The sequence below is a fragment of the Trachinotus anak genome, unplaced genomic scaffold (genome assembly GCF_046630095.1).
Source record: "Trachinotus anak isolate AG129_WGS33_773 ecotype Australia unplaced genomic scaffold, CSIRO_AGI_Tana_v1 ptg000034l, whole genome shotgun sequence".
Taxonomy (NCBI): domain Eukaryota; kingdom Metazoa; phylum Chordata; class Actinopteri; order Carangiformes; family Carangidae; genus Trachinotus; species Trachinotus anak.
Genome location: NW_027273885.1, coordinates 1,940,474 through 1,962,228, shown reverse-complemented (window position 1 = coordinate 1,962,228; position 21,755 = coordinate 1,940,474). Strand labels below are relative to the sequence as shown.

The window sequence follows — 21,755 nt, the reverse complement described above, 5'->3', positions numbered from 1 at the left end:
TTACAACCTGAACACTCATTTGCTCTTTGCATTTTGCGTTTGGCTTTTTATGATGTGGTAGATGTTGTGTGCACTGACAGTGTAGAGCCACCAACCAACCAAGCCATCAAAACCGTTAAAAGTTATCACTGCTAATACTAATAACATTGTCACTAGTATTGTGATATTTCCGGCTATATGCAGTATTTTTCACAATATTGAAAAAATGTATTCATTACTATTATTAATTTTTCTTTCTTTATTTATTAATTTTTTGCACAGTCTGCGCTATGGCCTGTGTCCCTACTTTTAGTGGCAGCCTTGCTTTTATCTGCAACATAAAATACAAAAAAAAAAATTTAAAAAAATATCAAATATACATTTTTGGATATTTCCCAAGTCTCATCACCAACATGCACATATTAATATTGCACATATTATTTAGATAAATAAATGCAGACTGTTTGATACCAACAACTTGCTTTGAAATGGCTTCTTTAAATGTTTGCAACATGTGCACATCACTGGGCATGAAATTACTGGACAGATTGGCAGAACAGATTTCAAGCTCAGGAAGAGACAAGGACAGGACCCTAACTGTCCTACGTTCTTGGGGAAAAGTGGCTGAGAAACACATGCGTTTAAAGGAATGCCAAGTGTAACATATGCAAATTGTTATCGCTGCTGCATTCGTTTGCATTAGTTTGTTCATATAAAACCTTAACTGACCTTTAGCATAACAAGAAACTATTTCTGTCTTCCTGTTTTCTCCACTTTTACTATGCAGGTTTCTGCAAGTGCGTGTCTCCTGTGTGAAGAAATTCATTATCGGAGATTATTCATGTCACGTACAGCATTAATTAACCATGCATTGTTTTTGTGTGAGTAATGCATTTAAATATGTATTACAAATGTGTTGTATTAGGCTAAGTGTGCTGGCGCTCTGAACAGCTCTCCTCTGTATCAAGCAGCAGCATCTGTAGAGCGCGGCGCTCCTTTGAACGCAGATCATTCTAATGCTCGTATTCTCATCGTGTTTGAACAATATCTCTCAGACTGATGTGCTGAGCTATGAGCCTGATACCAGGGCTGACAGTGTGTGACTGCTGTATGTGCTGTGTGTTTTAAGAATAGTTTGAAGTGTTATTGCTGGGAAAGAGTGGAGCATTACAGAGATGGAGTGCAGAGGTTTCACTATTTACAAGTCAGAGTCTTGGTAGATGAGGGTACGCTGTGTTTAAAATTCATATTTCCAAATGAAGTCCGGAAAAGGGATTTTATCTCTCGCTTTTGTCATTACTAATAAGACCTGCTCCCTTATCTAGGTTAAGTTCAGTTGACTCGAAAAGGAGGACAAAACTGCTGAGGTCAAAGGTCATTTCATTTTCACAGCAGAGGTAAACAGTCAGCCATACTGAACGTGTTTTTTTTTTTGTCTTGTCTTCGCCTCTCAAATTGTGTTTTTGGAGCAAATTGTAGGTCAGCTCATGTTTTTTACATGAACTAAAGCAAGAATAAATTCCAGACATACAGTGTGAAGAATCAAAAAGGGCAAAGGAGTAAAACAAGAACACATTTTGGGTTGATACTTAAAGAATAAAAGTCAATCCGCCACTTTATGATTCTGAAAATGTCAGCTGGATCAGACCGAGTGAGTGTAATTGTGCTTTAATGCAGAGTTGTTAGCCAACACGGGGGTTTGTTTATGCAGGATCACAGATGTTAATCAGCACGGTCTTGATTATGATTAGTGGGGCTAGGGGTATTGCCACCACAATCACCATTAGACATTTGCTTTATCATCACCGAGAGGCTTCAAATAGCTTTTCTGCAGGATGCTGTGGGAAAACATCATCAGCCCTGATGGACGAGGAGATTTAACGAGCCCCACAGCAAAAAGGCTGCATCGAGAGCTACAACATTACAGCTGCAAAAACACTAACTCTATCAACATCCTGAATATCTTTTATAGTCAGCACCATCCAGACTTTTATTTCCCTCCAGATTTGAATTGGAGTCCATAATGGCTGGAAGCAGTGGATATAAATTAAACAGACTCTTCCTGGAGATGTCTTCTTTGCTCATATTAATAGCAGGGAGACCTCTCTTTGCTCCAGGCTGTTATACTCTTGTCTGCTTCACATTCATTTGAGAGCTTCTTTTCTTAGCTCACACATACTGTACGGCCCTATTGATTGGTCGAGTCAAACGTATTAGCGCTGATGGATTGCTGTCTTAGTGCTCCACCCGTCACTGGAAACGAGCTGGGTGTCAGCTGGAGAGCGGGGGAGAGGCTGCGGCATCAGCGCTACTTGGGTCACCTCTGGTTGACTCGGAGCGACCTTGACTCCAAGGACGTTTGAGTTTGAGAGAAATCTGGGCGGGAAGCGCGCTGAAATACTCTGCTGATGCTGAATGAAACAGAATGAAACGCACAAGAGAAATGAACAAGTACTCAAATATCATTTACAAATGAAAATGCTGTTGTGACTTGTCTTGTATATGCCAACATCAGTCACTTTGTCAGCTGGTCGTCATAATGTTTTGGCTCACTGGCTCAAAATATTAAAGCTGTTAATTAATTTTGTCGATAATTGAGATATCACAGTTGATGGTTACAGGTATATGTGATGAATTACTGGTATGGACACAGCCATGTGTAGTGACAGATACTGTGCCCTGTTGTACTGTAGAACCTTGCCAATTAGTGAAATTGCCATGTGTTGATTTTTTTTTTAATTGAAGCACTGGTGGACTTGGCAGGAGCATTAATATGCAAATGGTTGATTAAGAGCAGGTCTACATTAATTCATAACTAACTGTAATGAGGAGCCATGCATAGATGCAGCTTTATAAGTCTGACTAAAAGAGTGTACAGTGCATTTTAGTTGTTCAGCTACACACCTACACTACATCTGGCCCCCAGGTGGAGTTCTGTCTTTATCTGTACTCAGTTTGGGTTTTAACTGAAGAAAATGATGTTAAACATTTTCATCTGTTTCATCAGAGTCGCTTCCTTTTCCCACCATTTCTTTCAGCCCGTCACATGACCACACTCAAAGCATGATCACACTATAACATTTTAAACATTTATAGCGTTTTTTAAAATTTGTTGGGCCAGATTTAGTCCTTAAAAAGGTGTTGCAAGGTTTCTATGGCGAACTGAGCAAACTGTCTACCTGTTGTGTCAGTAAACCTTAGGGTTGTTGAAAACTTCAGTTAGGATGATGTACGCCACTACAGCAATGCTGATTTTATTTGTGTGGAGGATGTTACCTGGTAAACAGGTGTAAACGAATATGGATGCATTGTTTGGATATGCACAGATACAAAATCATCCTCAGACCTGTCTGCCAGTTACAAACCTAATAGTGTGACTCTGTTAATTAGCAGAGCTCACTCTTTACAGTGACGTCTCTGATGTCCACCAAGGACAGACGTCCATAAATCCTCCACATCAGACTCAGACTTTTCCTTCAGTATTAATCCAGGTGATTGTTGTCTGAATAGTGGGAACAGGAACAGCTTACAAAAACACAAAGCAAATGCAATACGGTGCAGTGACTTGTATTTTTCCACGAAACACTACTTGCAGAGTATATAAATCAGTGCAGAGTATATAAATCATGGCCCCCTCTGGTAAAATCCAAAGATAAATAGAGATACAGACACAGATGACAGGAAACAGACTTGTGTTTGAGGTGTTAGTCATTTGATCCTGTTTAATTAAAACTTATACTGAATATTTAATGAGAAAAAACAAAGTCAACTCCAAATTCAATTCTAACACTCTCAAGACAGTTGTGAGTCCCTCCTCAAAACCCCGTTGTATGCTGGGAGAACAAACTCATACACAACATGACCTTGATGCCAGGTCGCTGGCTCTGAGGTTGTGAGTCTCTTGATCCTCTGTTTAATCTGTGGCTGTGTGATGATGTGTTTTGGCAAACGATTGTAGTCTGTGTGCTCTGATGACTTAAGAACTACCAGTGTGTGAAATTTGCTGTGTGCCTTGTGTTACATTTCCTACATCGTTATAAGATTTAAAACTGTTCTGCTGTCTCTCAGGCATTATGTGTGTGTGTGTGTGTGTGTGTGTGTGTGGCTGCACACATTTTATCTGTGGGTGTAAGCAGGAGGAGAGGCTATCAGCCTCATTCCTAATGTCTCTGAGGTTTATTAATCCAAATAGGAGGCGTCTTACGTCAAGCCATTACTCAGCTGGCTCTCAGGAAGCTTTCCATTAGGACGGTAAAATCCCCTCTTGGCCCTCGGCTGACATATTGGTTCAGTCTACTCTCTCAAGGTCACACAATTTCAATTGGCCTCCAGAGAGACTGTGTGACAGCTGCAGTCTCTCTGGAGGCCTCAGAGACTGACTGAGTGACACTAAGGCTGGGGTGAAGGAGACGGTTATATCAGGTGTTCATCCATCACCCCAGGGCTGCTGTACGGAAGCCCTGAGAGGCAAGTGAGAAAAAGAACTTCTGGTGATTGCTTTTGTAGGCCTGATCTCTCCTGTGTTTATGACTTAAGAACAGGTAAAAAGATTCCACTTGTGAAAACAAGTAATGAAAAAAAAAAGGTGAAAAAAAAACTTTCCTGGTAAAACTTTTTTGCTACAAAATTAAAAAGTTTTCACAGATGAAATATCTAAATTAAGGAACATAAGAAAAGTTTTTTCTTATGCTCTCAGGGTTTCCGTACTTTTCTGTCCCACATACTCAACAAGTGGTGGCGTCAGGGCCACAGCACCAGTGTATTGACTGTTCACATGTCTCAGACTGGACCGCTGTCAGATGTGTGTTACATTAATATGCTTCCCTTAAAATATCTTTGGCCAAACATACACTACATTGGTTTATAAACATAATGTCTTGGGTTGTGTTCTTCCAAACGACACTGCACATACACGACATGTGTGTAAAAGCAGCTGATCAGAGGAACACAGTCTGACAGGATGCATGTTGTACTGGAGACTTCAGCAGTGTATCGTTGTTGGTCTTTCAGGTTGTTTAACGCAGCATTAGTGAGAAATGCTGCGGGAGCGTCCTGTGCTCTGTGTGGAGAGTAAATGTTGGAGCGCCAAGGTGTCAGACGTGTTTTATTCCAGGTCGGGTTTTGTTTGACACTTGAAACAAAAACCTCCCAGATCAGAGCTGGTATAATCCTACCTACTGGTCCATCATAAAAGCAGCTGAGTTAACCTCTGACCTCAGATGCAGGGGACTTGTATCAGCACTGACAGCACAGCAGATACAGCAGATATATAGCAGCGCTAGTAAATATAATACGACATGTAGCCACATTTCTGCAGAGCTTCATTTACTGTCTTGGTGCTTGACTGAGTGGGAGGCCAGTGTGTATGTGAAGATTACTTCCACTGTCAGCACAGAGAAAATCAGGTAGAATTCTGCTATTTTAGCCCATTAAAACAAGAGTGCATTGAAATCCAACATCATTTGTTGTGTTGTTTTCTCTTCCTCTCTGGACACTGCTGCTGTAGTTTGTGTGTGTGTTCTCTGACACAGACTATAAATTATTTTTCTATCCTTATATTGTGTTAGCTGGAGAACCAGGGCCAGTGAGAAGGAAAAAAGTCATCTAATGAGAATAAAGTTGCAATTGTTGAGTAAATAAAAAGTGGAATAATTCCAGAATAAAAAAAAAGTCATTCTGTTTGAGAATGAAGTGGTGATACTGACTCATTCAATTTGCAGCATTTTACAGAGTGAGGTCAAAACCTTACAATATTATACAGAGAAACTCAACAGTTGACACAATGAGCAGAAAAAACTGTAGATGTTTATCTTTTCTAAATCTTGTCTTTTTTGTTTTTTGTTTTTTGATTGCATTGATTGATTAAAAAAAAAAAGTATTTTCTATTTTGCATTTTTTCACAGTCTGTCCTGCTGCTGAATCTGACCCTCATTTCACTGCTTTGCTTAATGTACAATGCGCCTTGGTACGTGATAAATGAAAGTAGAGACTCTGGCTATATTTGGCCTGGACTGTATGGTGATATTACATTTTGCATATTGTCCAAGCCAATATGAAAAATTTGAAAATATACTCTTGTTCCCAGAGGTGAACAATTTTTGCAATCAGCATAATTTTCAGGGGAAATTCATGCGAGGAAATGTTATTTAGGTTTTTTTTGGCCAATAATTTGCAAACCAATCGAAATGGAAATACTTACTGGACAGTCAGGGACATGTTGAGATGTTGAAAATACAGACAGTGTTGCTGACAGTTAGATTCAAGAGCTGACTCAAACCTTCAGCTTTGGGGGGCTTTAATGTGTCTGAGTCCAGATACATTTACTCACTATTCCTGCATGCCATCGACTTTTTTGTATATTCTGAAAAGATACATATCGCCCACTTCGCTCTGGTTTCAGTCTGAACTGGGTGCCATCACTCATTGATGATGGTCTTATCATTAAACTAGATTTATTTAAGCTGGTCCTGGTTTGTACCATATTAATCTTTTGCAGTGGGAGCTTCATTATCTTCCCCACCATACAGAAAAAAAAATGCAATTATCAGTTTTGTTCGATTCATTTCAGTGAGTCATTCCTCAAACTGCTTCACTATTAAGTCCTCATCACTGGAGTGTAGCCTGAAAGGCCAGATGCAGACCGCATCTTGTGATTTAATGGAGCAAAAATTTGAGTGAAGGGGGGGGCTCTACCTCTCCCTGAAGATTTTGGTTCAATATTGCTTTAGGGAATACTGGTCAGCCCAGATCCCTGCGGGTCCTCTGGGGCGCTCCCAGCAAATAGGCTGGGCTAGATTAATGATCTTTAAAGCTGATCTTCGACTTGTGGCAGTGTTTGACTTTTTGAGCGGAGTGTGACCGGTGGACTCTCCCCTGAGACCTTCAGCCAGCTCAGTGCACCCTTTAATTAAAGGGAGTCATTGCACAGTGGACGGATCCAGAGGGCTTTACTTAATACCTTAAACACAGCTCAATAATACCAGCTGGATTTCAAACAGAGCTCCGGATATGGCTCAATGGAAAGTCTGCAGGTGAGACAAACATGGATGTTGCACCAGTGCTGTTGTAAACTGCACATTTTCCTCTTTAGATTTAAACATGTAAAAATGTGACTTTTAGTTGTTGAGATGTGAACTCACAGTCCTGCACGTCTATGTGAATATATATAAATTATTTATATAATTTTGTATTTGAAGCATATTAATTATTCTTAGGACATTATTATTATCATATTGCTTGTAAATTGTTCAAATTAATTGCTAGCATGTCATGTTGCTACGACTGTCTCTCTGTTAAAGCCTGTTTGGATTGACCACCTAATGTATCTGACCTAGCTAACCTGAGGTCTGTTGAAATAAGGTCTTGCTGAGCTCGGGTTCTCATCAGATTTGTCTCTGTTTGAAAATGAATGAATGCACACCATGTTCGTGTAGGTTTTACCATGGGTCTGTTTCAGATCAGACAACCTGGGGGCTCTTGTTCTACAGGACAGTCTCGATGGTGGCATCACATCATGTTTATTTGTGTTGGGTATGAAGATTCATTGTCTTTGTCAAGTTTACGTGGGTTGTTTTGGGAAACAATGACAAACAGCCAGTTAATTATTGAGGTTGGATGACTGTTTCTCCCCGGCCCTCAGAAACCCCTGGACTGATTGTGCTCTGGTGTGTAAACCTCGGCCACATTTCAATCAAGTGACACGATGATTGCTACTGCAGAAGCTATTTTCCCCAGACGTGTGCTGGAGATCCAGCGGTTGACTGAAAGCTTTGGTCAGTGGCTTGTGACAGGCCGAGGGAACGAGGGTTAGTCTGCTGCAGCACGGTGAGAGAGCCATAACACAGCAGCCCCTCCAGAAGAAGCTCGCTCTTTTAATCCCAGTGCAACAAGGAAATGCCAGCATACATACAGAGCTTTGATCTGAGCTGCCCGCTCCGAAGACAGTCGAGACATTCTCCAAATCCCTGCAACATTACCCTTTAGCCAGCATAATCCTATATGTGTATACGCTCATGAACATAGGTTCCAATATGGCCTCTCAGATATCCTTTGCCTGCTCCCATATCTGTTTGTGTATATGTTCTGATTGTATTTAAGGTGAGATTTAATCCTTTTTAATGGAGATTTGTGGAAAATGCTTGAAGGGACTGACCCCCTGCCCCCCTCCTGACTCATGCAGCTTGGATGATAATCATGTGACCTCATTCACCCCTCATTCACCAGCAGTGCTGTTTAAATAGACCCTGGTTTACATATAGGGTGCCTGATCTAAATTGTCTCCAGGTCTGGAATCTGCTCACAACATTCTGCCAAATTCTCCATCTGTGCCTTGTTAATAATAAAGATGCTCTTGATACTACAAGCGTTGCTGGAGTTTTTACCTCTGCAGACTTTTCCCCTTCTCCATGCACCTTGGAAGTAGGTGAAGTTGTACCAGAATTCCCTCCTCTGCCAGATAATGTGGGTGAAGCAAGACTAGATTATCAAGGCAGCCGCTGCTGAAGGTCAGCTGTTCACAGACTCATGCTGTTCATAGTGTGAATCATCTGTTAGTTATGGCTTCAAGGAATTAGAGCAGCCAAGTATCAGATTAATCAGATTAATTAACAGATTAATCTGAAAATCCACTTTGAGTTGACCTGTCACAGTTCAGACATTTCTGTTTTTACTTCATGTCTTTGCAAAACACTTTCTAACAAAGCCTGTGAATATTCTCATTTGTCCAGGTCATAGTATCTCAAAGGAGTTTTAAATCGAAAGCAACTGGACTTGGTTATTTGTCTAGGAAGATGTTTCACCTCTCATCCAAGAGGCTTCATCAGTTCTTTCTCGCACCTGACCAGGCTGGGACTGGTCCAACTATCTGGTGTGGAGACCCAGGTATTTAACCTCTGGGAGGGGCTTTCACAAGGCTGATGATGTCATTGGTTCCCTTTGTGCTCCATGTGCCAACGGCAGTCGTTAGAGTGACTGTCTTGGTGGAGAGTTGGTTTCCACTTCGTTAGAGCCCTATTGTGTTATAACCACAGTCGTTGGAGTCACATGCCACTTGTGAACAGTTGCAGTCCAGTTGCTTTCGATTTAAAACTCCCTTGAGATACTTTCTAACAAACTTTTGAGGAGTGTTTTCATCAGTAATATTATTGCTGTGACTGTGGTATGATATGACCATGTTTGCAATATTGAGTATTGCAATATTTTTGTACAAAATTGATTTTTTTTTCTTTTTTTGCAGTTTTGCTCAGTCTGCCCTGCTGCAGAGTCTGACCCTTTTTCCATTCTTTGCTTACTGTACATTGTACCTTTGGCATGTGACAAATAAAACATAAACTATAATAATAATAATATAATTATAATAGGGTCAATAGGGTTTTCACACCCTCATGCTCAGGCCCGAATTATATATTATAAAAACATAAAATACAACAATAGAATTAAATATTTTAATATGTATAATATGGTAATATCATATATTCCACAATATTTGGCCTGGACAGTTTTAAGATATTAAATTTTGGATATTTCTCAAGCCTACTATGATGTACTATCACTTGTCTATCAGTTTGTATGGTTTTTATTTTTGGATATCACAGTTTCACAATGCTCCAAGTGATGGTGCAGTAGCTGTAATGTGATAACTGAAAATCAGATTGTATTCTGGTAAATTACATGTTACTGAGAAATATCCAAATAATCTGTAATTGATTATGCAGTAATGTGTTAACTACTCATAATTTAGGATATCTACTTAGATGTTTTCACTCATCAGAAACTCTATCAATCCCAGCCTGGGTGAATACCTCTTCTGTCCCTGTTCAGTGGCCACAGACATTTTGACCCGCGAGCAGTGTCTCCAAGATATTTGGCTTTTGACCAGATCTGCAGCGAAAGGTTTCAGTGCTAGTTTTCATTAATATTCTCCACCTGTACACGTGGATGTGAGGAAGATTTGCTGTATCTAGCCTTGGAGGATAATCGTGAAATCCCATTAAGCCTCTTGTGTTTACTGAGACAAAACAGCAGCCTTACTTAATGCCCCTCCTGTTTGGAGTCCTGGGTTTCCTGTATAGCTGTGAAAAGATGGGAACTGTTGATTACCTGCTAGCTGCAAGGCCCTCTTTCTACCGTGATGGAGAAATCAAATTCAATTCCAACTTTGCTCCTTACGCTACGGATATGAAACAGCTTTCAGAGACATCTTTCCACTACATATATATTTCATCTTAAGGGCATTAATAAAAAATGCCTCATGCATGGTCAAGGAATGCACTTTTCATGCTTTGACAAATCAGCATATTCTGAAGCGTGGTCATCAGGCATTGTGACTGCCCTTTAATATAAATGCTTATATGCTGCATTATAGATAAAGCAGCTGTTAGCACACAGTCACCATACCTGGTAGGTTATTTTCTACACTGGAAGCTAATGCTGCAGTATTCTGTTGATTTCACTCTGCTGTTTCTAAATTTAAAATGATTGAAGCTCAAATGTCTTAAAATGATGTTCCCTGTAGGGAAGGAGGAAGAAATACAATTTCCTAGCAGGAAATTAGGCTTTGCTTCTTCACCCATTCAGGAAAACATTAACCCTTTGCCAAATGCATGTGGTTGCCTAATAAGAATAAATGCAAATAAAAGTGCTGGGCAGAGCAAACAACATATTAATGGTTGTCCTACTGTTGGAAAGAGATCCTGTGGGGAGCATGAAGCCTGGCATTCATATACAGCAGTTAGATTTTGATACTTCTGGTGTATAAATGGACTAATTTGACCTAATGCTGAAATTATTAGGATTCATCTGTTGATCATGGATATCCACAGCAACTGAGGCCAGTAGTTATTGAGATCTTCTGATGTGGGTCAAAGTCGATTACAACTTGTAGTGTTGGGACATAATCTCTTTAAGCTCCGCCCAGTCTAAAGGTAGATGTCCATGTGTTTGTGATTATAAAGCAGGTCTAGGTTCTATATTAATACTGTGAAAGTATCAAAGCCTCAGTCCACAGAGAAATGCACACAGCCTGTATTCAGACACTGAGCCTTAAAACCAGCCGTCAGGACTTCTGGAACTTTGTGATGTCACAACAAAGCTCTCAGCCATACCCCAAGACCCTCTGTTCAGCCTTGCTTGATTTGGTTTCTCTGAGCGTTTACCTGTAATCTGCTGTATCACACCTGTAGTTACTAGATGTTAAACTACATTGAGATGGTTTTTGGTGCTTAACAGTAAAAGTAAGAGACCTTTAAACAACAGGTTTTACTAAACTCACACTTTGTGTTTGCTTGATGAGCTGCTGTGAGAAACAGTAACACAAACAGAGAATTTTGTAAAAGAAGAACTATAAATTTGCTCCATTTGTCTGACTCAGACAAATTACGGCCAGTGTGAACAATTACAGGAATCTGTAAAGAGACATCACTACGCTGATGTAGTTGTGTGGTTCTACTCCAACCAGAAAGCCGTGGTGTAGACATCTGAACCTGTCGTTCAGGTAACTACTGGAGCTCAAAGCGCAGCTGATGGCGCTGAGATGATATTGGATTAGCACATTGTAGCAATAGTTGACTCAGACATGTGACATAGCACATCTCCTGGACATAGCAGAGGAGTGAGATCAGAATACTGTGCTGAATTTCTCTGTTGCCTCTGCACTGTGAGAGCGTTGCTGAGGTGTGGTGAGCAAATGGAAATGTCTTCGAGATAGGCAGGTGATAGAGTGGGGGAGTCCGGCGTGGCCCATCACTCACAGTAATGCCTCCATTACCTCAGAATGAGTGCTGTGTGTATGTATGTGTGTATGTGTACGTATACTAGTGTGGGTAAAGCTGTAAGTGTTATTCTAAAATAGACATGCTCCACAGAGCCTGGAAGGCAGCACTACAGGAAGACATTTTAACCCTTATTTTTCTCTGAAATGTTAACTTTGCCTTTTAAAAACATGGACCTCTCCACTCATGGGTATCAGTTAAATGATGTGTAAATCAGTTAGGAATTAAAATCCTAAAAGACAAGAAATACAAACCTGCAGGTACATTACAGACAAGTGATAGTTTCCTCCAAGGAATAAATCTATTCATGTCTAAGCAAGGAGAAATAAGATGCAGTAAATTCTACAGTTAACCGAGAGTCATGTCAAAATGTTGTCATATGAAACTTTTCTGTAGAAGAAGATGTAAAGGTCCCATATTGTATAAAGTGAGATGTAGATTTTCTCCAGCACCTCTTTGCTGGAATTTCACGAGCGGCTTGATATGAAATTTATTGAGCTCTGATGCTAGTGGCTGACGACATCTGCCATTTTTAATACACTGTGTTATGGAGACAAGAAGTTAGGGAACAAGCACCAAAGGATGAACAGACAAATGTGTTCACTTGTGTTTATGTAAAACGCATATCTGAACAAACACATAAAAGTTTAAGTAAAAAATGTCATCAGGAAGACTGGTAGCAGCAAAAATGGACCTTCTGTGTGAGTTTACTTTGAAAATCCTGGTGTTGCTTCAGCCTCTGGTCCAGCTGTGTGCAGATAAAATCATAACTGCATTTATCAGTGTCAGTGAAATGTAAATACACTAATTACATATCAGAGTTGTCAGGATTTGACAACCTGGAAATGAAAATGAGTCAGGCCTCCTTCAGTAATGTGCTGTAAAGAGAAAGAAGGTGAAGTACTTAGTGTAACCAGATCACTTTAAACTGAAATATAACTGACTTTCTGAATCACGGACTCGTTCTAGAGTTCAGGTATTATTCTGTGACTAAAGCTGTGGAAAGCCAACAGGTTCCTCGTATGAGTTTCTCATCGCTGTAGGTCATCTCTCAGTCAAGTTATCTCAACAAATCAATCAGCTCATCAACTCACACGTCTCCTCTCTCCGTTTGATCTGAGCGCTCCACTCCACACCCCCATCTCATTTTAAGACTGTCACTAGAAAATATATTGGAGTGACATTCACAGTCCTTATGTGACCTCATTTTGACTTTGTGCATTATATTATTATTTTTGACAGAGGAATAGATGATATGTAGGGTTCAGAAATAAAAATATTCAGCTACTTGAACTAACTTTTTTTTTCCGTAAGCAAAGGAGACGGAGCTGTTTTTCCTCGCAGGTGTCACCTTGCTCTCTGCGGCTTCATAAAAATCTGCTTTGCTGATGCTGCAATCTGAATTATTTATTCAGCCTGTAACTAATCTGTTGTTCTTCTTTCACATTGGAATGTGCCTCTGTCCTTCTCCTGTAACTTGTCATTGAGAAGGACTGTTTGTTTTCATAGGTTTCTTTTCACATTCTCATTGAACAGCTATAGAGCAGAGACATGAACAACTTTAGTTCGTAGATTTGATGCCTAAGTCAACAGTGTTTGGCCTAGTTTTAGGTGTTTGTTTATGCCATGGTGATGTTGTAGACAGAGTGTATGCTTTGTCACTTGCTAAGGTGAAGTAGCTGACAATGATGTGTCTGGTTTGTTGCTTGGTGGCTAGTTAGCTTAAAGGTCCCATATAGTCCATGTGTTTGTGATCATAAAGCAGGTCTAGGTTCTATATTAATACTGTGAAAGTATCAAAGCCTCAGTCCACAGAGAAATGCACACAGCCTGTATTCAGAACCTGAGCCTCACTGTGCGTTCACACCAAACGCGATGGACGTGATGAACGCCACAAGTTTCCATTCAAAGTCAATGTAAATGACGCGATGACACGCAATGCTGTTTCGGGCGATAGGGGCGAAGCGATGAAGCGTCCATCGCGTCATCGCTTTTACCGGGACAGAGACAAAAAAGATAATGCCTGGGAGGATATCATGAACCCAGACATGGCGGCATTTGGGTTTCTGATCCAAATCAGACGTCCACAACAGATAAAGCGCAGCTACGGTTGTTAACTCAGCCATGGTTGACGAGAGAAAGAAATAAAATAGCGGGAGGTGGGTTGCGTCATCGCATGATTGAAGTGATGAAGCGATGATCACAAATGTGACACAATGTGTCGAGTGATGCGATACTCGCGTTACGGGCGATGACATCGCGTTTGGTGTGAATGCACAGTTGAAACCAGCCGTCAGGACTTCTGGAACTTTGTGATGTCACAACAAAGCAGTCACTGCCCTCAGCCATGCCCCAAGCTCCGCCCACCTGGACCCACCAACTGGACTCCAACCTTGCAGGATTTGGGTTCTCTGAGTGTTTACCTGAAACCTGCTATATTTTTATTCCACCAATGAGAAAATAGAGAGGCCCAGATCCTCTCTTCTGATTGGCTGACTGACCTGTTGTTACTAGAGCTCCAGAGAGAAGCCTGAGAGAGGAGTGTAAAACTACACGGAGATGGTTTTTGGTTCTTAAAACCATGAATATATCTTCTCATGTACATCAACATTAAAATGTGGGCCCTTGAACATGTTGCTGAGTGTAGCTTGCTTTGAAAGGCTTTGTTGAGTTTGTGGGTGCTGAGCCGTCTCACCATCATGGGACCAACTCAGCCAAACACCAGTTTTTGAGAAGGTGCTGATCTGATGACCTTGTAGATTTGCCTCCACTACTACACTCATGCACAACTTCATACTGAAACCATGTTCTTTTTTTTTTGGTGATCAAAGGAAATAATTCATGAAAATGTTGAAGGGAAAAGGTGCGAATGAGAGCTGCAGTTAATTCAGAACATTTTGTTGTTGTAACCTAGAACACAACATGATGCTGTAGAAACTGAATTATTCCAGAATTAATTAGAAGGTAATGTGATTTAAACTGCTGACTTTATTTTTATTAGGCAGGACAGAGGAGATGAACAGGAATGGTGAGGAGTTTAATTTCTGTCACTTGATGTGTTCGAACACAGTTATTCATCTTTTGTACTTCAAACAGGCAGAGTTAGCTTTTTTTTCACTTTTGGATGAAATAATTTTCCACAGATTTAAAACTTGCTTGAGAGAAACAGGATGCAGAATCCACCAGAATGCTTATGTTTTTACTTCCATCGATTTCATCCAGCAGAGAAACTGTTTATTCATAAATGAATAAAGGATGGATGAGCTGTAGACCTGGTAAAACTCCACACCTTCCACTTTGCTGTGAGGAGGATCTTCGAACATTTCTTCACTGAATTGTCTGATATCTCCTGGTAGTGAACTTGTTCCAACCTAAATTTAGTCTTTGCTACGGAGGTAAAAACAGTCCGGGTTTTTAACAGTCCTGCATAATGGATGAAGCCACATACAGTTGTCCAGCTGCTTTTCCTTCCGACTGTAGCAGCAGGAAAAATGGAGAAGACTGAACATTCAGAGGGTAACTCAACCAAATGTTCTTCACAGTGGCTGCATTACTCCTGTTATTTTCTGTTTGACTGGGCCTTGTCTTCTTTTTCATTTTCAGAGGGGGTGACATTCAATAATCCGGCCTCAGGTTTGACTCCTGTTACTTTTGCCTTCAGCCTGTATACATGGCTCAGACTCACTTGGACGTTTTCACCTTCAACAGTTGAGTCAGGATCCATGTCCGGAGAACTTCGATACACGCTGGGAGCAGCCATCGAAAGTTCCTCTAGTAAACCGTCATTACACCCCACAATATGAAAGAGTTAGACTGAATATATTCAGCCACAAAAGGTCAACAATAGATCTTCATGCTCTAAAGTTGCTGTTGCTGAAAAGCAGAGAGACTAAATTCAAAACTATGTCCTGGTCAACAGCTCCTCGTCCTGAACAACCACACAGGTCATTTCTTTCAAGCCTCTGATACGACCCACAGCAGTGTCTCCTGAAATAGCGCCCCTACGGCGGCAAGTGTACTGGACCTTGGTTGTCATGGTTACAGTAATAAACACACAGACTGTGCCCAGAGTGGCATATCTGCCTTTGTCGCCATGGTTACTATAATAACGGTCATGGCTTGTTTAGGTTCAGGAGGAGATGGTGATTTGGTTCAAAATAAGTACTTCCTCCACATTAGACATCATTTGTTGTCATGGTTACAATAATAACAATGAACGGTCATGGATAATAGAAACAACATAAACTGCTACTGTCACATGGGAATCGAACACCGCTCTCCTGGGTCATATTCATCCATCCACCCCAACCTCCTCCTGACGTGGACTCTGTCGCTCTATAAACTACGTCACCGCACTTTTCCCTTTGCTCCTGTCATCATCACTACGACCACTAGATGTCACCTAGCAACAAAACCTAACGATGGGTCATAATAACCTGCTGACAGACGACCTGTGGGCTCATTTGTTGGTCTCGTCCTGAAGATGGCAGTAGAGCAGATGAACACTATGTCTACTTGGAAATCAATCTAAAAACAGAGCACTGTAATCACTGGGCTAAAACATGCAGAATGCTGACGTGGTCCTTTATTGTGCTGCTCATCCTCACAGACCTGGATCAGTTTCTTTAATTGCTCTGTGCTGTGTTGGTCTTTGAGGTTTCGGCTATAAAGCTGTCACATCTTTGGATATTAAACGTGAGCCTGATATATTTGGTATCAATATTGTCATTATATACATATCAATACTGACTTCCATAAGCCCATATTAATTGAAGCCTGTACTGCTGATCACGCTCCACCTCATTATAAGCTGGTGTAAAGGAATAACAGACGGCACTGTCTGGTTTTGTCTCTTAAATTTTGTCATATATGTCTAACTCATCTCACTGCTGTGCTGCAGGTCGTAACTCCTCAGCTACCTCAGATTGAGCGTCCATCCCTGTGACTTTGTCTAACAAGCCTCTTTGTCGGTCAGACAGGGAAGGGAGGCGGAGGCCGAGGACGTGCACCTGCACAGCCTGCCAACTGCCAATCTGCCGCCGCAAGCCAGCGCAGTGCACAAACAAGCTTATTGAATTAATGTTAAAATGCAGAGCGGCCCCGAGCTCGGTAATTATAAATCAAGACTAATCAGCAGAACATAATTGATTTGGTAATTGTGTTTGCTTTCTTGAGCTAGACCCAAAACTTTGTTGGCATGAATTAAGGACGTTGTCTTTGCAGTTGAAGCGTCTTATTGTGTTCTGCTGCTGGTTTGTTTCAGCCAAATGGGAAACAATAACACAACAAGGGATATAAATCACAAAAGATCTCAATGAAATCAGAATCACACATGTACAAAACATCTGATTCTGCTTCAAATACAACTTCATTAATTTTTTTTTTAGAATTATACAGTATAGAAGATGTGCTTTGGTTATATCTTAGTGCTTGAAACCTAAAGAAAAGCTGATCTCTTATTTATCTGCTGAGGAAACTATAATTTTCCTTGCAAATATATCTTCTTATGGATATCACAACTTCAAATAAAACGGAGGAAATGTGTAAAATATGGGACCTTTAAATTAAAAAAAGCTCACAACACTGACTTCACACCCCGGGACACCTGTGTACATGTGTTTCAAAGAGAATGAACAGAATAAACAGACTGTACAAACACCAGTGAATTCTGGGTTATAATGCAAGATACTTTAAATAGAACTTTTTTGAACTTTTTTTTTTTTTGTTTGAATCTGGATTTAATTTGAGACGTCACATTTGGTGATAGTCTTTATTTCCCATGTGCAGAGACAACCCAACAATGAATGTATCCTACTAACAACTTTTGTGTGTGTATCCAGGCCTGATATGTTTTATTCCCCTATGACACAGATCACAGTGAACTCACACACTGTAGTTTATTTTGACTCGACCCATTTACACCATCCTGCTGCTGGAAATAGTCCCACAGTTTACACTTTTCTGGTGTTTTATTTAAAGTGTTGATATTAATAAGAAGATAGATTTGTAGTTTAAGAACCAAAAACATCTCAGCTAAGTTTTACATCTCCTCTCTTCTCTCTTCAGCGTGACATCACAAAGTACCAGAAGTCCTGACGGCTGGTTTTAAGGTGCATTTCTCTGTGGACTGAGGCTTTGATACTTTCACAGTATTAATATAGAACCTAGACCTGCTTTACAATCAAAAAAGAAAATGGAACTCTCATTTTTTTCAATTTGGGACCTGTAAATTGAAAATAAAAGCTCATATTTAAAATTGAGTACATAAATTCAGATTCAACTTTTGGGGAAATAAAGACAGCAAATGCAAATTCTGCAGCCTCAGTTTCAGCCAATTTGAACATGACTTTGCACCATGTAGAGACGTCTATGTGCATATGAGCACGGAGCACTTTGAAAAAAAAAAAATACTAATGAAACTTCAACATCAGCTGCTCCCAAAGATATTTCAAAGCAGGTAAAAGCAAAAAAAAAAAAAAAAACACATTCAAAGAAAAGTAAAGACCATACTGAGAAGATAGCAGAAAGCAGCAGCAGCTCGTTATGACTACAGATGTTGTCCTTTGTTTTGACATATCTGTACAAGTTGTCGGCGCTGGTACAGCTGTCACACCAACATCTAGTCTCCATCTCCCCCTCCTCTTGTAGCTTCTTGTTCTATCTGCACTTCTTCAGTGTCTGATTAAACTGCACACAGCCACTAAGAGAAACGTATCCATGTGGACTGCAGCCGGGCTTCCCCGGCTCCACTCTCACTTTCTTGTTATCTCCACCCAGTGTAGCTGCCTGTCGCTGCAAGATGAGGGACTCGAGGGGGCAAGATTGCATGGCTGTGTGCGATTGAATCAGCGGTTGTCTGCTGTCAGTTATCTCCTGTGTGCTGGGGAAATCACCAGGTAGTGCTCATCGGGTTTCGTCTGACGCCCCGATAAGACCGACAGGAAGCTGCACACTTGTTCCTGCTGCTGATGGTTTCCTCTTAGACAAAAGGCAAATGAGGCCTCCCTCCTTCCCCTTCTCTGCTCCTGATAATTCAAAAGCTATTTCCACATACCGCCCACTCTTTGTGCCTACTTCAAATATTTGAATTATTCTGGTCACTGCACTGATATGCAGATTTCTTTGTGGGAGAGGTTTTTAATCACACCAGACTGAGATACTTCCTTTTTTCATTTCACTTCTAAGCATTCTGCTCTAATTGTTTTACTGTTCAACATGATGGTTAAATTCACCCCTAAACATACAACCGGCTTTGCTTGTTTGTTTTTCTCAAGGATTAATCCCTGCAGCCATCCTTCCCTCACACTTCAGTGATTAAAAATTACACTTGGGAAATCAAGGATCGCCTCCATCCTGGCTGGTGAAACATGACTGGAACCCTTGTAAAACATCAGCGTATGGCTTATTTTCCCGTTGAGTGCCCTTGTTGCCGCCAGTGTCCCTTTCCATCTTAGGTTCAAAGATCTTTACAGTGCCAGTGTTTCATCTGGGCTCCCTCTGCTCTCTTAGGCGCTGGATGTTGACAGTCCTTTCCCTTCCAGTCCACTGGCTTCACTTCAGATTTCACACTTGCCAAAGCAGCTGTTTCCTCAAACTGCTAAGAGCACATCTGAATGTAACCCCCACCCCCTCACCTGCGGACATCCCTTCTGTGTTTTCATGGCTCCAGGTTAAAGCTGCATTGGTCATAATTGGTCCCATTCCTGCTCATCCATTTTTAAATATTCATGTACCAGGCAAATATCTTCATTAAAGGTTGCTATAGTGTGAAATAATGAGTTTACTGTGATCTGAGGATCCATTGAGGGCTGGCAGCCTGAAGTCTGGATCTTCAGATCTTAGGATACATAGCTGTAAAATGCTGTTGCTCCGTCATGTGACCATTCATGAACACTGGGCTTGTGTGTACCAGTGTAAACAGGAAGCAGATTGTCTTCTCTGCAGGTGGTTAGTTGTACAAACTTCTACGAACGAGGAGCAGAAAAGACAGTTGTAGAGTTAAAATGCAGAATTTAACTGCACAGCAGCTAAAAACAACGAGACTGTAATTCCTTATACATGTTGCATTGTAGTTTAGGTTGATGAGGTGCAAACATAGCAAATGCAAATTTTAAATGAGTTTAAAAACATATTTGTGTGGATGCAGCCTTAGACATGAAGCTACTAATAGTCAGGAAGCAGGAATGAGAATGTTGCACAACAGCAGTGCAGCGCTGGGGAGTTTAACTTTCTGCAAATGTCCTACAGTGTATCACCTGAAACAAAGCACAGACTGTGTTTGTCATTGGTCAGATGAGTAAAATGAGATGTGACTGATTGAATAGTAAGTCTTGTAGCACTGTGGTGTTGTTACTGCTGCTGCAGGACAATACAGGACGGAGGTGGTTGGGTCAACAAAACATGTGACTATTAACTGTTCAACAAAAATCAGCGTAACCATGACAACACTACTTCCTTAACCTTAACTAAGCAGTTTTTGAGCCCCGATTTAACCAAAGTATTGATTTTAGATACACTGACAAATGATGTCAAGGTCAGAAAATGCTAATACAGTAATATAATAATAAGGGACTCTGTGGACTGTCTAAAGCTCTCCAACGTTTAAATTATAACTAAAATTACCTCAGTTTCATAATGGATAACCATAACTTACTGCACTGATGTTTTTTTTCCATCTGTAATTCTTGTAATAAAATAAATTATAGTCATTTATAGTCTCTATATTATTTATTTTAAATATCTTACTGTACATATGAAAATTATATTATATATTATAAATTATTATTCACCATTATCCATGATTGTTATTCATGTTTTGTTTGGAGGTATAAGCATATCACGCTGTCTCTTTAACTCAGATATCTGTAAAAAAGAAAAAAAAAAAAAAAAAAGAAACTGCATCCATGCTTTTGTGATTTTGACTCAGTCTTTGAAAATGTGAACAGTGAAAATACATCTTGTGGATTAAAATATCTCCATTTGAAAATACACAAACACATATGACTAAATATAAATTCATCATATGTGAAGTTGTTGTTTTCACATGTAATAGCTTGCATTTCACACACACACACACACACACACACACACACACACACACACACACACACACGCACACACACAGCAGACCACCACACCCCATTCTCCTCCTCCCTATCACCCCCCTTCATCTTCTCCATCCAGGCCTCTGCCACTTTGAGACGGCTCTTCTCTCGATCTGTTGGAGGGGAGAGGCCCATCTGTGGGCTTATCTTGCTCCGTCGGAGAGCAGTAAACACTCATTTTTGTGGCTGTCAGTTTGGCGAAGGCGGGCAGCCATGTGGAACACAGCGCAGCATCAGCAGCATTCCCAGCAGTGGAAATAGAGCTGGCTTCGAGACTGTGAGAGTCACTCTCTTCCTCTTTTGTCTTCCCTCCCGGGGAACCATGTTATTGCTTCTAAACGTGCCATATATTGATTTAGAGCTTACATTTTGCACGTTTTCTCTCTCTCTTTGAGAGCACACGTCTATATATTTTGTGCTATAACTATACACACATGGTAAATACACAACATTGCAACCTTCATGGCATCGCAGCTGCATCTGTAGAAACTACAGTTAATTACATTTACAAAAGACACAGATTTCCTCCTCAGTAAAAGGGTTTTTATAGGAATTCATTTTAATTGGTGAAAAGAAAGCAGGTTAATATTAAATAATACAAAAGTTTTTTGCGCTGCAGCCACTCGTGACTTGGAGGGGAGCTGATGTGCTGAATCATCAGTACTCTGCCTCTCCCCCCTATTTCCCCCCCTGATATTTATTTAATCCATGGATGCAGCCAGAGGAGCCAACACTATCTCCTTCAGAAGAAACTCATCCAAACACAACTAGAAAATCACATACAGCCAATTTAGCCGTTTAAAAAATAAGTCAAAAAGAAAATAATCAGGTTTAACCAAACATTCATTTTGTCAGAATAAATCACAATCCAATGATCTCTGATGGATTTAAATGGAGAGGTTAA

General features: G+C 40.5%; 1 protein-coding gene and 1 long non-coding RNA gene across 2 annotated transcripts in view; both read left to right on the top strand.

Moving 5' to 3' along the window:
• sez6b (seizure related 6 homolog b) overlaps window positions 1–21,755 on the top strand; it is a 141,285-nt gene that overhangs the window by 23,340 nt on the left and 96,190 nt on the right. The window lies entirely within an intron of this gene.
• LOC139614556 (uncharacterized) lies at window positions 14,403–17,777 on the top strand. The gene is made up of 3 exons (XR_011687075.1): window positions 14,403–14,775; window positions 14,970–15,263; window positions 15,351–17,777. It is a non-coding gene; the product is annotated as an uncharacterized lncRNA (long non-coding RNA).